The following is a 13793-nucleotide window of genomic DNA, read 5'->3' as shown; positions in this document are numbered from 1 at the left end:
CAGGTGTTCATGGTCTATAAACTCTGCTAATATCTTGTGTGAGAGAGAAAAGTATCCCATGGCTTAGAAACCAGCAGGAAAATTCCTTGCTAACAGCATTTTTGTATCCACACAGGAGATCATCTCATGGGATGCAAAGGAGTGCACAAAGCCTTCTTTAAGAAAAATAAGCAGCCAGAAATTAAGGAAATCCTCATGTGAGAGAATAATATCTATCAAGTGAGTTGAATTTCACTGAGAAAATTCCCCTGTGCTCGTTACTCGCTAAAAACAAGATTTACAAAAGGTTTAGGCACCTGATGGTGGCACATGGACATCTACCAGAATTTCCTAGACCAAGTAGCAGCTTCGTTTACACTGAAGACAGAAAATTTCAGAGTTGGCATCTTTGGGGGACCACAGTACTGCAAATCTCGTCCTAAGTTCTTCAGCATTAAACCTGTCTGGCTTTATTTAAATACTATTGAGGAAAGATCAATAAATCAATATTTGAAAAGCCATCATTCAAATAAACTAATTTCAAGTATTTTTTCATAATGGGAAGGTCTAAATGGGATGTGGTACCTTCTGTGTGTTGGTTTGCACAGGTAGCTGGATGCCAAGAAGTTAATTGAAGACAACATTTAAACAAATGCAAGTATATGCCAAAATTTTAAAATAAAAATTAATTAATTTTATGTTTCTAATTATTTTGATGGGCCTGATGCTGAAAGGAAAGGAAATTCTAGCATATTAAATTGCACATGATCAGCTGCTAAGAATGCCTAAACTGACAATAAAGTTAAATTCTGATCTAATGACAGTTAACACAGTATGCTGTTATTACCCAGATGTAGCAGTCATGTCCCAGCTGAATACTGGGAGATGTTGGACGTGCTGCCGGGTTCAGACCTCGGAGTCATTCCTTCATCATTTCTGTACAATGCAGAACATTGTTGCTGAAAGAACAGTGGCTCCAGAGGTTGCAGGTAAAGGAAATGAAGAGAAATTTAATTTACACTTAGGTTAACTGAATCTCCTTCAGTGAGAAGTAATTCCATTTCATTAAATTGCCTAAGACATGGAAGAAGGGATTATCTTCCTTGTGCAGTTTCCTGCTTGTTAGAGCACGCTCGCTGCACCAAATCATATTTTGGTTGTAACAGACTGCCATTATTCCTGTTTTCAGTGAACCTGGCTGCAGTAATTTAATTGAAAAGGCCTAGAAGGCAATGTTTGCCATGGTGATTCTTTTGCGTTAGAAATGCTTTTAGATGACAGTGCTGTATCTTTCGCTGTTGTTTTAGAATCATGGAATGGTTTGGGTTGGACGAGGCCTTAAATCTCATCCCATAACACACTCTGCCATGGGCAGGGACACTGTCCACTATCCCAGGTCCAACCTGTTTATGTTTCACTGTCGTCCCAAAGCCCCGTCCAGCCTGGCTTTGGGACGACAGTGAAACATAAATTGACATGTTATGAAGAGATGTGTTCATACACACAGACATAGTAATGCTTGGTTTTGGCATGGGGATTGCTCTACAGCTCCTTTTTTTTTGGCACACGGTGTTTTATAGCCGTGCTGTTGACCACACACCGCCTCTGCAGCCACAGCCATTCCCATCAAACGCTGTGTGAACACCAGGACAAGCCCCATGCCAGGACTGTTGCTGTACCGTGGCAATGTTTACACGGGGTCACACCCCACATACACTGTTTGCAGAAGTGCTGTTGCCACGCACAGCCCAGGGACAGGGATGTGTAAGAGCCCGGCTGGGGATTTGCCGTCAAACACCACATGGAGCATGGAGATAAACTCAGGACTACACTGGGAAGGGTTTCCCTTTTAATGACACAACGGGTACTTTGGAACCTGCTGTTGATGGCACAAACCCGGCTTTAGAGATGAAGGTTACCCTTGGACAAGCAATGATTTAAAGCAGCATGAGGGCAGGATAGGGCCTGGTAAATCTTCCCGCCCCCAGGTATTCACTGTTGATCCCATTTTGTGGGCTTAACTCATGTCCCACTTAAAATGTGGGATGCAGAATAGAGAATCAGATTGAATCCCAGAATAGTTTGGGTTGGAAGAGAGCTTAAAGTGCATCCCACACCTTCCACTGTCCCACATTGCTCCAAGCCCTGTCCATCCTGGCCTTGGACACTGCCAGGGATCCAGGGGCAGCCACAGCTGCTCTGGGCACCCTGGGCCAGGGCCTGCCCACCCTCCCAGACAGCAATTCCTTCCCAATATCCCATCCAGCCCTGCCCTCTGGCACTGGGAAGCCATTCCCTGTGTCCTGTCCCTCCATGCCTTGTCCCCAGTCCCTGTGCAGCTCTCCTGGAGCCCCTTGAGGCCCTGCCAGGGGCTCTGAGCTCTCCCTGGAGCCTTCTCTTGTGCAGCTGAACACCCCCAGCTGTCCCAGGCTGGCTGCAGAGCAGAGGGGCTCCAGCCCTGGAGCATCTCGGTGGCCTCCTCTGGACTGGCTGCAGCAGCTCCAGGTCCTTGTGCTGTTGTTCCCCAGGGCTGGGGCAGCTCTGCAGGTGGGGTCTCCCCTGAGCGAGGCAGAGGGGCAGAATCCCCCTGCCCTACTGCCCACGCTGGGGATCGGCCCAGGGCATGGGGGGTGTTATGTCCGCCCCGCCCATCATGGACTACAACTCCCGTCGTGCCCCGCGCGCCGCCCCGCGCGGGCTTCGCGCACGCGCAGCGGAGCCGCGCCGGCGACGTGGAGGCGGGCGGGGACCGTGAGGGGCCGTGAGGGGACCCGGGAGCGGCACCGGCCGAGGTACCCCGCCACCGACCTCGGGCCCAGGGCACGGATGGTAAGCGCGGCCTCGGCGGTGCCTTCGAGGGGCATGGGCGATGGGTGGACCCGGCGGGCGCCGGCTCCGAAGGGGGCCCCCCAGATCCCCCGGTTGCCCCGACGTCACCGTCCCCTCGTGGCGCGGGCCTGTGTCGCGATAGATGAAGGGATACCTTGCGTAATTCGACACCGGCGCTGCGGAGAATTGCCGAGGCACCGGCACCCGCCGTGTCCCTGCCCGGGCTGGGGCATCTCCAGGGATCCTTCACAGGGTTGCCGGGTTGTACCTGTGTTCCTTAGGGATCCAGGAATCGATGCCTCGCTGGGTCCCCTGGATGTCCTTGTGTCCCTTAGGTATAAGAGGATCCCTGCCAGGGTTCCCAGAATGTGCCTGTGTCTCTTTATCCAGACCTTGAGTGCTCCCTGACAGGGATCCTGTGATCCCTCAGGGCCCTTGGGATGTCCCTGTGTCCCTTTAAATGCGCCCAGGACTGGAAAGCCAGAGGTTCATACCCATCTTTTTCTTTTGTGCTCGTAATGATACTTATTTTTCATGATTAGATGATAAATTGACTTATTTTCCATCCTGTTCTTGAGAACCAGAGGCTTTTCTAGTGCTCTGCAGCATCTCAGATCTTCTGGGGCTCACTGCCTCCTCACTTCTACCACATGGTTTTCATACTTATGAGTGATAATATTTATCAAAAGTGAGGCATGTTTTAGTTTAAAATTGAATTGGTATCTCACCTTAGTTGCCAGGTTTTGTATTACCTCATATGCCTTCGTGCCAAACACTGTTTGTTTATTTATTTATTCTTTTTAATCTCTTGTGCTGGGCATAGGGAGTTCGTGGGGCCATAATCTGATTTTTTCCTTCTCCTGTGCTGAGGGATAACGTGCTGGGCTGCAGTTCTAATCATTGTAGGTATTTGCAGAAGTAAGTAAGCTGCTGATATTTCCATCAGGGCTCACTTTTGGAGTGCAGGAGAGCGGAAAGAGGCTCCCGGGTGGTTGGGTCCAGTGTCCCAACACAGAGTTGTGTAATCCCACATTGTGTCAGTTCCCAACTGAAAAACGTTCAAGGTGCTCCAGTTGGGGCGACTAAAACATTGCCATTGCTCCTTAGATTGTCAGGAGCTTGGGAAGGCCTCGTGCTGTCCTTTCCAGGGGCTGTTTTCTCTTTCCATTGCTGCTGCATCAGCAGAGGCCCATGGACAGCCCAGGGAATGATGGACCCAGCTCAGCACTCTCACCTGGCTGAAGCATCCCTCAACTCCTCCTCTTCCAGTCCTGTGCTGATGTTTTACTAGCAGAGCTTCTAATCCCTCATATTTCCTGCTAAATCTCTAAAAAAAAAAATATTTATAGCAAATTATTGCTATACTCAGATGGCTCTGGTGCTTCCTTCCAGTGATTTTATCAGATTAGTAGGAAAATTCTGAGGTCACAGAATCCCAGACTGTTTTGGGTGGGGAAGGACCTTAAGGATCATCCAGTTCCACCCCCTGCTATGGGCCTTCCACTGACACCTTCCACTGTCCCAGGTTGCTCCAAGCCCCATCCAGTCTGGCCTTGGACACTTCCAGGGATGGGGCAGCCACAGCTGCTCTGGGAAACCTGTGCCTCAGCACCCTCACAGCCAGGAATTCCATCCCAATATCTAATCCAAACCTGCCCTCTGGCAGTTTCTAACATGCTGTGTTGTTAAGATGTTAAGATGTTATTAACATGCTGATGACTGACAAAAGTCGCTAAATGGAAGAAATGCTGTTTGGTGTCTGATGAACTGATGTCAAAGTAGATGATTAATGACTTTAACAGTATTTTTTAAAGTGTATTCTCTAGAGTGGAAAGTCTATTGCACCTTGAAGTAATCCCACACCCTGGCAAGTACAATTTAATTTGCAGTGGATCCTGAAGATAGCTGATACAAATCTTGATGTGTAATATAATGTAAAATTATTACACATACAAAACAGATTTGTCTTTCTGCATAACATGCTTTTTAATGCTGTAGATAGATCTTCAGCTGTGAGAAACTTTACAAGCAGAGACAAATAATCCTGTTGCAAAAATATGGTTAATGCCCAAATTGTGGAAGAGTACAGATACCAAAATAGTTGTATAAGCTTTGAAATATATTAAAATATACCAATATTGAAACAAATGCAGACCTTTTGATGAACATCTGAGCAGCTGTCTGAAGCTTAAAAGGTGGTTGAGTTATCTTTTTGAAACATTGCTTTGGCCATTAGGCAGGTTTTATTTACGTCTGATAGTGAAAGATGGAGGAAATATTTGTGTGTAACAGTAATCTTAACATTCCTTTCATATAGAAGCTACTTGATTTATTAGATCATGCTAGGTTTATTCTGGCTTGTGTCATATTCAACCCAGCTGTCCCTTTTAATTATGGTAGAAAGAGTGAATTACTTTTGATTTATTTTTAGATAGGTATAGTGAGGGTTTTTTTTAAAAAAAAGAGGGAAGGGGCAGAGTCCTCAAAACATTCTCATATTGAACAAGATTTCCAACACTATGATCCTTCACAGATTATCAGGGAGTTGGTGTAAAACTGGTTTTGAAAACCATTGCTGTATTTGTGGTAATAAAAGTCTCTTTCTGATCCTGGGAAGAAGGTAAGGTCAAACCAGCAACATTGATTCTGATGAGCAGTATATTCTTAAGCTGTAAAGTCAGGTCTCAGTATGGGTTGTGCATATTCTTGATTTGCTTTTTTTTTGAGCTCCATATCCCTTTGATATTCTTGTTTAAAGTTCAGTTTGTTGTTCTCATTTTATAGTTCCAGCACACCTGTCCTGGCTGGCAGCAGGAATCTCACTGGTGAGAGCAAACAAAACCTTTACAGAAATACCTGCCCACTGCAAAGAGTGGAGATAGTATTTGAATTTTCACTTCTTGAAACTTTTGAAAAATGTGTTATTTACCTGTAATAGTTTTGTAACAGGTGTAGAGCCTTTTACACAGAAATTACAAGGTGTGCTTGACCCAGCCTTCTTCCTTTCTGACAGTGTTTACTAATTGGATTAAAGAATTTATTTCTGCATGTACTCCAAAACACAGTAGCTGTGTTTAAGTGCTGACCTTTTCTTGGGGTATTGGAATGTAAGAGTAAGGATGGAGGTAACTTTTTTAATAATTAAATTTTTTTATAATTGTCCCCACACCACCTTTCCTCCCCTCTGTGATAGAATGTTGTAACACTGATGCTGACATTCTGCTCTCAGATTGGTAGGCTTGGTGCAGTACTTATTTTATAACATACTGTGTAGGAATTTCAACAGAAAAGTGATCTTTATAGTTTTTGTAGCTTTAAATTTTAAGTCTTAATAAATTTTATATATGTAGAGGTTTTTAAGCCTTCAGGGAGATTTGGGAGTGTAACTGCCAGCACTAAAATGAACAAAATTGAGGACTCCTTAATTGATCTCATGGGATTTTGTATTAATGTACTAGAGATATGTTTTGTCGCATAAATTGCTTTGTTTGTAAATTGGGCAAAAAAATCCTTAAATGCTATAAATGCTTGTTTACCTGTAGAAGTTAAATAGGAGCTCTCTGAAGTTCTTAATAGAGAAGCATTTGTGAGATTCGCACGCAGGATTCAGCAAAAGCTTCCTCAAGAGGTTTGACATGTGCCTGCTGCCCTCCCCTGATAAAACACGGTGACTGAGGGAATAGAGGACAAAAAGCTTCATACAGATTAGTTGTGTCACTATTGGGTATGTGCTCATGGAAAGGCCAATACATGTTGGGTGGAAATATGATAATTTTGGGGTTTATTTTGCTGTAAGCCTATATTTGCTTATTGGAGTTTGGGGCCATCACGTAACATGTTAATATTTTTTAGAGCACTCTGTATCAGAAGTTTCTGTTGTGAGGTGAAAGGTTGGAATGGCATTTTTGTGTAAAATATTTTTGATCTCTTATAACTTTAGAGAAAAGAAATTTGAGCAAGGTTGTTTTTTTCCTCCTATGAGTCAGTAGTTCCAGTTCAGGACAAGGCTTTGAAGGTGGCTTGTGAAGGTGACTAGTAGTTCACTTGAAATAAGGTGTTTTGAGATTAGTAATTTAGCATCTCCTTATCAAAATTAGTAGATTTGGTGATTAAAGATCAGCAGAATGGATCACCAGTAACCTGGAGGTTAGAGATTAGATATTATTATAAAGAGTGTATGAAAATGTGTTAGTTTTCTGAGATGACACTGAGAAACAAGATCACTACATCTTAGTCTCATTTATAGAATTTAGGTTTTCACTTTTCTGTCATCCTTTCAGAGCACTTTATTAAAATGTGACAAACTGTGTAGGGTGAGCTGTCAAAGACAATAGCATCCCTTGTTGAGCAGTTTGGGGGAAGCACCACGACATCTGGGCTCACTCACATCCAAGTTCTTCTGCTTGAAATACTCTGCCTCACCATGAAGGTTTTGAAAAATCCCTTCTTCAGTTGTGAGGAGAACAACTGTCCCGTAGGTGGGATATGAAGGAAGCAGATTGTGCTCTTCAGAATTAGGCTTTTATTGATGACTGACTCCCACGAAAATGTTGTGGAAAAGGAACTGGAGCAGAAAACACATCATCGTCACTCGTTTTTTCAGCTGCTTGCCTTCCCTGTGAGGGGCCTTCTTTGCCTGCAGTAAATCTATCAAGATTAATCACTTCTGCTACGTGCGAGGCTTCAGTGGAACCCAGAAGGACCATGCTGATGTCACTGCACTGCTGCTTGATTCAGGTTCTTACTGTGGAAGGGGAAGGCACTAGAACAGAGCAGGAGATCCAAAAGAGATGCTGTATTTGTTCACCCAGCTGAGTAAACAGTGGGCAAGTCAGATAACTTATGTTGAGAGCTGCCTAAAGACCTTAAGATGTTGGGGGTTTTTTATTTTTTTGCGTTGTGGGGAGCACTTCATAATTCTGTTGCATTTCTTACTGCCATCCAGAAGCGCTTCTGTCCTAACGTGCTGAGCTTTATAGGAAGATGTTTTGGTACCTGGTGAATAGCTAGTGTGCTGTGCTGCTGCAAAGATAGGTTAGAGGGTTGTATCATGATCCCTGACAGTAGCCGTCAAACTTGGTAGTGTCTGAAAAGTAGTGGGTAGAGGAAAGACAGGATTATCTGGAAAGCCATGAGAGGTGGTATTGGCCCCCAAGCTGCAAAGATAGACCCCTACATGGTCAACCAAGGTTCTCTAAAAGAGCTCATGTTTTGTATTTTTCACAAAAGCGGCTTGCCTGTCTGCTACTTTTCACAAAACTGTGTTTTTTGTGGTTTGGGGTTTTTTTTGCAGGGGGAGATTTTTGAGTCTGAACAGTTGTCAGCATGCGAAAGTAAAACGGGTGGGTAAAGGGAGCTGGAGAAAGAAATGGAAGGAGTGGTTGCTGAAAAGACAGTAGAAAAGGGGAGGAAAATTACCAATCAGTGTAAAGTAAAATGAGCAGAAACAGTCTTTCCTGTGTAACTCATTAACTTAAAAACAGTAGGAAACTTTTTTAAATGGTCATGAAGGATGTGTTTATTCCATTCTGAAATCTCCCAGGCTGCTTGGTTGTGGCTAACTTGTGTATCAGAGAAGGTGAATTCTTAACAGTGTTTTGATAGTGTTTGAAGATTGCTAGGTATTAAGTTATAGCTGGAATATTTTGACTCATTAACATGCTTTAAAAACAAAGATTATTTCAATGCTCTTCTCTGATTTAAAATGGCAAAAACTGCTAAAGTCTGAGGATTGTAAAGATTTTTTTTCCCTAAAGATCCCTTTTACTGGCATAAATTGTTATTGCCAGATATTTCTGCATCATTAGTTTTGCTTAGCAAAATCTTACCAATTTAATTGGTAAAACCAAAATTCTTACAGTTTTGTACCTCTTTATGTGAAAACTAGTGAATGATGTCCTAGTATGAATGAAGTATTTGCATAACTGCATTTTGTCTTTGTAGAAAGATAATATCTCATTTCTTGGGGTTTTTTTTCAGCCTTGATAGCACCACCAAAACTTCCCCAAAACAATTCCCCAGGCAGTGTGAGTGAATAAACACTTAATGTGCCTAGAAAACTACAAGTTGCTCAGAGAAGTTGTGGCTAACCTGTCTGTGGGAAGTGTTCCAGGCCAGGTTGGATGGGGCTTGGAGCAACCTGGGATAGTGTCCCTGCCCATGGCAGGGGTGGAATGAGATGGCCTGTAAAGGTGCCTTCCAACACAAACCATTCTATGAATCTATGAAATATTACTGAACATGAGTGAGTAGTCAGAATTCAAATATATTGTGTGGACAGTAAAATTCAAATATTGGAGCTGAACAATACATAGTGTTAATGTAACTTCTGTGTTTTCTGTTGTATGGAGAATTGCGTATAAATATATTGCAGTAGTCTCATAATTCTGTGGCAAGCATTATGTTAGGATTTTGTGGGATGCTTTAATATCTCATGGGTGAAAGATGGTCTGAAACCTGCAGTTCTTGATACAAGTAGGAATCAGCCAAAAACCTCAGTGCAGTGCTTTGGTAATACTGAATGGGCAGCATTGCATCTCATGTTCTCATCTTTACAGTGGCTCTGGCTGCTTTGCTTGGAAGGAAAACGATGTCCATTTGCTTTAGTTCATAAAGCTGCGAACTGTAAAGGTAACCAGAGTCCTGCTATGTATGGAAATGAATTTTTTGTTAGGTTTTCAAATGTTTTCAATATTTTCATGTGGTTGTGTTAAAGACCCGACCTAGTGACCAGATCTCAGATGACGTTGTAAAATCATGTGCATGACCACCTCAAAGTCTTACACTTTAAAGCAGTAATTTTAAAAAAACCCACAGCTATATGTAATCTATATTCAAGTTGTCTAGAGACTCAGCTCAACTATCATGGCAAGCATAGTTTTGGAAGGGGAACTCACTGTACTGCACAGTTAAAATTCCAGCACTGGCAATTAATTTGTGAGACCAGTAGGAGATAAAATCCCGAAAGGATCTCTAATTACTTGTCTAAAATTATTTAAATAGAAGATATAGAGAATATGATGAGTTTTTTTCCCAAGTTCAACAGTACACATCTGTACCTCTAGTTACACCTAGGAGCTCATATGTGGCATCTCTGTATTGCTGAATTGCTTTTAACTTCCTTTTAGAGGAAAAATTATATTCTAGTTAGCATTGTTGATAATTAATACTAAAATCTTCTAGAAGAAACAGCAAACTTGATATTTATACCTACCCCTAGCGATTTGAGGTTGGAATGAGTCCTGATGTGCAAAACAAACTCAAGCCTCTACTGCTGCATCATGGAGCCAAGTCCTGGGACTAAACAGATGCTGGATTTAATAGAGAATGACACTTGCAGACCAGGCTGTGATTCTTTGGGGGTGTAATAACACCGAGGTAAACTAAATGAGTTGCTAGTAAGTTGTGTCTGTGGTTTTTTTTTTTGGGTAGGCAGCTGGGCTGGCAAATTAGATTGGCTTTTTAAAAAATTTTATTTTAATGAACTGTGCATTTATTTAGTGTATTTCAAGGAAAAAGAAATTAGATTTCATTGGTAATTTACTGCTAGAGCAAGGACTGACTTTCTTGGAGTGAAAGAGAATTTCCTGTGATTTGGTGTTTCTTGGGGCTGTCCCACTTCAGCATGTGAGGAAGCAGAAGCTGTTTAACCTTGTGTTTCTGCAGTTTCTTTGGGATCCCCTGGAGCAGCCTTTCTGTGCAGTGAGGGCTGTTACGAAAGTCAAGTGTAGGAAAAATCATGGATAAATAAATGTTTTAAATACTGCTGTAATTCTATTCCAAGTACTGACATACCCTTTATATTATTATCTAGAGACTTGAACCTCTACTGCCTTTACAGGCACAGAGGCAGTGCCTCTTAATTAAAAGCAGTGTGCACATTTAAGTGGTTACATGTTTTATTTGAGTGATCTTTTCAGCTAAACGCAGCTGTTTCTAAAATAAACATTTAATAGCATGTTTGAAAATGATTTAAGGTGGTGATGGCCTTTTAAGTTAATATTTTTTAGTAGCAACTGTCCTGGAAATGTGTTTGAGATCATGGCTAGCATGTAACTAGCTAAGTTAAAGCATTGGGGTTAATCTGTTACTGTTGTTAAAATGCCTGGAAATTAAACGTTGATTTTTTTTTTTTCTGTTTTAAATTATTTTTAGACATTTTTTCCGTAGGATATTCATGAACTTCGAAGGAGAGTTTCCTGGGTTACTTGATGGCTGGAGTTCCTCAGAAATGTCTTGCCTACTTACAGCAGGGCCTGTGGCTGTTCAGGTTGTAGGAGCTGAAAGTGCTCAGGTTGCATCATGAAGTCATTGCAGAGCACTTCATAAAGGTTTGGGATAACACAAGTTCCTGATGGAAGGAGTTAGCTGTATGTGTCTGTAAGTGTGGTCATCTACAGGAAGGATCAGTACAACTTGCTGAGATTTTTGCTTCAGAGGGGTATAGTGAGTGTAATGTACTTAAGAGAGGAAAGAAACCACCTGGGATATAGGAGAGAGAAAAAATCTATATGTTTGTTTGATTGCGCCAGGATTTGTTGGCTCTTGAATGAGTGGAAGTCAAAGCTTGCCAAGTCCCCTTATCTACAAACTACTATCAAGTATTTAAAGCTCAAGCTAGCAGGTGGATTATTCTGACAGGTCCAGATGGCTTGATATTTATTTTCATTTAGAGGAGAAAATAATCAGCTAGTGCCTTATTTTTTGTCGCTTTGGGGAAGGTCTATGGAATCAAACATGTTCTCTGCAGTTTGGGTGGAGCCAGCTGGGCATTAGGGCTGGAGGGCTTACAAGGGGCTCCATTGCTTGTCATGTTGCTTGGGAGTGTGGCTGTGGCCGTGGAACTGGGCATGTTCTTGGGCACTGTGATTTGACACTGACTCCGAAAAGAGACAATAAAATTTTGCAAAGACTTGCTGTTAAAGCCCTCTTTATTTTGGATTATTAATGGTATTGAACGTGCTGACATGCTGTAGGAAATCTGGAAAGCAAGCATGACTCCTTTTCAAGAATTAGCTTGAAACCTGTACCAGTTGCTGTGGTATTGCTGGAAAGTGGTTTAAGTGGGGGGCTTTGAGAGCTGCAGCGAGCTGCAACAGTAGCTTGTAAATAGAGAATATGGTGACTCATCTTAGGAGAACGAGTTAAGAACTTTGGGCACTGTCAGTGCTCTGGCATGGAGAACTCCAAAGTTCCAGGTTAAGGTGGAGGGATTTGAATGCAGGGCTCCAGCTGTCTCTTGGTTCTCTTCACCATTCGTTGTTTGTCTTGGAGCAAGTGAGCTGGAAAACATGAGCAGAGAATGGGAACTTGAAGCAGACAGAGGCTAGACTTGTCTTTTGACAAGAAATAAAGGTTTAAATGTAGGGCCTTTAAGTTTAGGCACAGGGAAGGGGCTTGAGTCAAAATACAGGTCCAGGGCCAACAGCATCATTGTTGGCTTTTGCAGTAGTTGAACATGTTGCAAACATGTTCAGGTTGGATGGGGCTTGGAGCAGCCTGGTCCAATGCAAGGTGTCCCTGCCCATGGCAGGGGGTGGGACAGTTTGAGCTTTAAGGTCCCTTCCAACTCAAACCATTCTGGAAACCAGGGGGTGCGGAGCTGAGATGTCCATGTACATGCCGAATCTTTGTTCTTCTAATTAATGATCCATTTTTCTCACATATTACACCAATTGGTTTTTCTTCTGCTTTATAGCTTTAGTATTGATTGGCACTGTTTGAAGTGCCACTGATTGTGAGGATTTTTCCTTCAGGGCAGCAAAATTTGTGTTCTGGTAAGATGCATTCATTCTGTTCTGTGAGTATTCAGCCTAAGTTCTGGAAATGCTCTTAAGCTGATTGTATATTATAATTCTTTAATGCTTCTCTACAGAATTCCCTGCCATGAAGTTTCATTTTCATTCTTAGGCTACTTCAGATTTCTCTTCTTACTGGTAGTCCCTGTGACAAATACGGCTTTTTCAAGTGCTATAGACAGTGTCTTCAGAGCTTTTTGCTAAGAGAGGTTATATGGGGTTATAAGGTCAGGTGTGAAGGGATGGTGGTGTAAACCCGGACCCTTTAAAAACAGAGCTCCCTGAGAGCATCTTGGAGGTACAACAAATTAAGAGCAAAGGGTCTTTGAGACAATTTAAAGGACAGGGTCAGCATTCAGTTGCACTGTATCCTGTCTTCTAGAGCAGGTAACAGTGGTGGTAGAGGATGGAATACTGAAATGGAGGGGGAAGGAGTATGGAGTGCTGTATTTCCAGCCTGTAGAGTCTCCTACAGATAAAATTTAGAAAATAATCACCAATTTCCTTGTTTTTATAGGATTTCACATTTTAAAGGTCTCTTTATTACTTAATATATCTTATATTCTGCTCTGTGATGGTGCCGGCCCTTTGTTGTTTCTGACACATTTGGGTACTATGCAGTTGCTCTAAATCTCAAATATGAATTCGAGAACTTCCACTATGGCTGCTAATGTTGCAGGTATTTGTTGCATGTCTTTGTTTTTAGTGCACCTTTCCTCGTATTTGTACAGTTCTTTATTGCTATGAACTTTTATTAGAATTGTCTTTTCCGGAAGCAATTGCTTCTGCGAAGTTGATGAGTTTTAAGAGTGTCAGTACAGTCGTGATTCTGGTATCTGATACCTCGTATATGTGTCTTTGTAGAAATCAAGGGAAGAGTTGCTGCTGGGTAGTAGCTTACATCTTCTGATACATCTGTGCCTGTTCTTGTGTCTTATGCCAGCTCAGGAGTGAGTATTTAGGTTACAGTAAAGTTGCACAACACTTTTATCTTGATGGGGATGCCTTTTTTCATACCAGCTTTTTAACCTGTCACAGTTACTTTGTCCCAAAAGATGGAAGATTATTGAAGCCGATGCCCTGGAAAGATGTGAGGTGCTTGGGATCATACCTGGGACATAGTTGATAGCATTTTGGTGGTTTTCTTTCTTTAATTAAATTGTTTATAAAGATGAGAAGCAGCATGAA

The 13793-nt window shown here is 42.3% G+C and overlaps 1 protein-coding gene across 2 annotated transcripts in view; it reads left to right on the top strand.

Moving 5' to 3' along the window:
- Positions 1-2682: 2682 nt before the first annotated feature.
- DYM (dymeclin) overlaps positions 2683-13793 on the top strand; it is a 211736-nt gene continuing 200625 nt past the window's right edge. For both annotated transcript variants that reach the window (XM_082302076.1, XM_082302075.1), the window contains exon 1: positions 2683-2808. The gene's annotated coding sequence lies outside the window, so the exon portion shown is untranslated. The remainder of the gene's footprint in view (positions 2809-13793) is intronic.

This window comes from Coloeus monedula (genome assembly GCF_965178545.1).
Source record: "Coloeus monedula genome assembly, chromosome: Z".
Lineage (NCBI taxonomy): Eukaryota > Metazoa > Chordata > Aves > Passeriformes > Corvidae > Coloeus > Coloeus monedula.
The sequence above is the reverse complement of the archived record's forward strand: the minus strand, read 5'-3'. Positions and strand labels throughout refer to the sequence as shown.